This window comes from Nelumbo nucifera, chromosome 5 (genome assembly GCF_055504915.1).
Source record: "Nelumbo nucifera cultivar China Antique chromosome 5, China Antique-T2T, whole genome shotgun sequence".
Classification (NCBI taxonomy): Eukaryota; Viridiplantae; Streptophyta; class Magnoliopsida; order Proteales; family Nelumbonaceae; genus Nelumbo; species Nelumbo nucifera.
Window position 1 is genome coordinate 49531544 of NC_142653.1, and position 3994 is coordinate 49535537.

A 3994-nucleotide genomic window follows, 5' to 3' on the forward strand; every position below is an offset into this window, starting at 1 on the left:
ATATCGAAAAATCAACTGACAAATAAATTCAAATCACTAGCAAATAAGATGTTATTTATCAAAACTCTTTTTATATCAAATTTGAGAATGTTTTCTTTGGGGCCTAGTAAACTTTCTATCCTTTTTCCTTTTTACTATTATAGTAGTAGGGACCCGTGTGATGCACAGGAAAATCTGAAAGATTTAATAATTTTATTTGTCATTTAATGTTGATTTATAAAAAATAATTATTATTAGTTGAATATGAACAATTTTTTTAATAAATTTAGTTTTATTAATAAATCGGGTTGTACTGTATCGGCACAACCCACATGTGGCCCGCAAAAAGTGCAAGTCATATCGTGCTGGGCCACAAGGCGTCTTGGGCCATGCCTCCCTCCTCTAGGATAATTTGGGGTGGTCAGTTCAGCATAGCGCACGTCTCAAGCCACACTGGTCCTTGGGATAAGCCATAGCGCACTCCCCGTCCAAGGTTTTTAAAATTGGACCAGATAGGAAACTGTTATGAGGTTGAGTAGTCTGTGTTCAATTCGAACAGATGACCCGCTCCAACAAAAGAAAATGAAAAATTAGAAAACAAAAAAAAAGCCAAAAATTTTTGCCGGATTAATGGTTTGACCGCATAGGTCAACGGTTTGCTACCAAATAAATGTTTTTTGGACAAAAGGCTATTTTGAGGTGAAACGGTGTCCAATTCCCAATTTTTCTGATCTAACCATCTGGTTTGATCCAGTTTTGAAAACATTGTCCCCGTCAACCCAATATTCAATTTGATGATAAAAATGATCAAAAGGATATATTGAGTATTAACCACATGGTAAATTTTTAAAAGTACACTAAATTGTCTTTAATATTCAAAAATGTAATTTTATGAAAATTTTGGAAAATTTATTGTACTTCTGTAATTTTGAAATTTATTTAATTTTTATTAAATAATGTATTTTCTTTTTATATGGTTTACTTATAGAATTATACTAATTTATCTTATAATTTCTAATATAAACTGACCAATAATTTCCTTTTTCCATTATTATACTAATTTATCTTAATAATTTGTGTAATTATTTGTTCACATTAATACATTTTAATTAAACTTTCAAATAATTTATATCTTTTAATTTCAAATATGTTATTTTACGAAAATGTAGTCTTTATGAAAATTATTGAAAAATTTATTGCATTTGTGTAACTATGGGGATTTATTGAATTTTTTTAAATTGTTATTAAATATATTTTTTATTTGATAGTTTACTAACGAAATTACACTAATTTATCTTTGTATTTTTCAATATCAATTAATGAATAATTTCATTTTCTAACATTATAATATTTTGTTCCCTCATTTGTATTTGGTTACTAATTATAATAATAATAATAACTAAAATTTTGTCATGTTAAATATCTAAATTAGTTAATTTTTCCATGTTAAATATTTTTTTACTTAAATAATTAAAAAATATTTAATTTATTTAATTTTTTTTTATTACTTTAATTTTATTTATTTTTGTGTTATTATGTAATATTAAATATTTTGTTATATTATTTAGATATTTTTAATATTTTTTGATTTAAGATTTTTCGGTATGGAAATATTTAACTAATGTTTTATTTTTTAATTTTAAATTGTTATTATTTGAATAACATTTAAATTGAATAATTCATAAAATTATAATTTATATGGTTACTACATAATTTCATGATGAATTTTGTAAAAATATAGAATTGTGAATAATATGAATATTATTAAATCTATGAATTTTTTGTAACATTTAAATAGTTCTGAATTTTTTTAATTGAAACTTTTTTAGATAGATATAGATAAACAGTAGGAGAGAGGATAAATCGAAATTAGAGATAGTTTAGGAGAGAATGTCTCTACTAAATTAGAGATAATCTATGAGATAAATAGGAGTTAGAGATTATTTAGTAGATAAATAGGAATTAGAGACAATTTAGGGGGAAGTGGTGCCACTTAGCTAAACATAAGAAAAACAAATCCCTCTTTCTTTATGGTTGTTAGAAATAGTTAAGCATATGTGATTTCCTTATTAGCAAGGGACCCATGTGATGCACAGGAAAATCTGAAAGATTTAATAATTTTATTTTTCATTTAATGTTGATTTATAAAAAATAAATATTTTTAGTTGAATATGAATAAATTTTTTAATAAATTTACTTTTATTAATAATTTGCAGTAATTTAATAATTTATATTCTTTTTATTCTTTTTAAATGAAATTTTGATTAATTTTAAATAAATAAAAATAATTACAAAATCTAACATTTTTCTTAATTCCACTAATAATTAGCAATTATATAGGAATGACAACGGGGTGGGTTCAGGGTAGGGCACTCCATCCCTTTCCCTGCCCCATAGTCAAGACATTCTACCCCATCCCCACCCCGTCCACAAGTAACCACTCCTCATTGCCGGGCGTGTTCAGGAGCAAGGCACCCCACTCCTCAACAAGGATGGAGAATCCCCGAACTTCTTTGCCCTATTCCTAGTATAGGGCGGGTTCATGTTGAAGTGTAAATTGGGTCGTACTGGGTCGGCACAACACGACCCACATGTGGACCGCAAAAGTGCAAGTCATATTGTGTTGGCTCACGAGGCGTTCTGGGCCATACATCCCTCCTCTAGGATAATTTGGGGGGTCGGTTTGGCATAGTCCATGTCTCAAGCCCACACAGACCAGTGTCGTAACATGGGTCAGGTTGGTCCATGGGTTGGACGTTGGGCTAGGCCATGCCACACACCAAGCAAAGCTCAAAGTAAGCCACCCACTCCCCGTCCAAGGTTTTCAAATGGACTGGATAGGGAATTGTTATGAGGTTGAACAGTCTGTCTATTCGATTTGAACAGATGACCCGCTCTAATAAAAAAATAAAAAAACAAAAAAGGCCATTTTGAGGTGAAACAGTGTCTAATTCCCAATTTTTCCGATCTAACCATCTCTTTTAATATTTTTTATTAAAAGGCCATTTTTTATATTATTTAGATATTTTTAATATTTTTTATTTAAGATTTTTAGGTATTGAAATATTTAAATAATGTTTTAGTTTTTAATTTTAAATTGTTATTATTTGAATAACATTTAAATTCAATAATTCATAAAATTATAATTTATATTGTTACTACATAATTTCATGATGAATTTTGTAAAAATATAGAATTATCAATAATATGAATATTATTAAATCTATGAATCTTTTGTATTTTGAATAAATATTTTAAATTTAGTATATAATTTTGTTAACATTTAAATGTTCTGAATTTTTTAATTGAAACTTTCTTTAGATAGATATAGATAAACAGTGGGGGAGAGGATAAATCGGAATTATAGATAGTTTAGGAGAGAATGTCTCTACTAAATTAGAGATAATTTGTGAGATAAATAGGAGTTAGAGATAATTTAGGAGATAAATAGGAATTAGAGACAATTTAGGGGGAAGTGGTGCCACTTAACTAAACATTAGAAATAGTTAAGCATATGTGATTTCTTTATTGGTTTAATGGATAATTATGTGGAACTAAAAAAATAAAATATTCAAAAAAACATAAAACTAGAAAGGGGGGTTTGAAGCAATGAGAAGGCTGTTGACATGGAAGGACCAATTTATATATATAGATTGTACACATGAATGAGGAATCAAGGGTTTACATGTAGTTCGTTGGCCATACTACAAATAGGTTGCAGTTCCTTGGTTTGGATCCAAAGTGTCTGTATTTGGAGTGGTGCAAAATGATTAGAGAGAGATCTACTTCCTCCTTTTTCTTTTAACATATAATCCCCTAATTCATTTTATTACTTCTATGACCCCCCTAAAGTTTATTTGTCAAATTACACAATAATATATTAGAAAAAGAATGTTACTAGTCAACTTTAACAAACTAGAAATCCATTAGCTTGGATGTACAAATTAAGAGCTAAAAGATTATTCTTTTAAGAAACTATTCATATCTCAAATATATCAAGAGTAAAATATGGGTC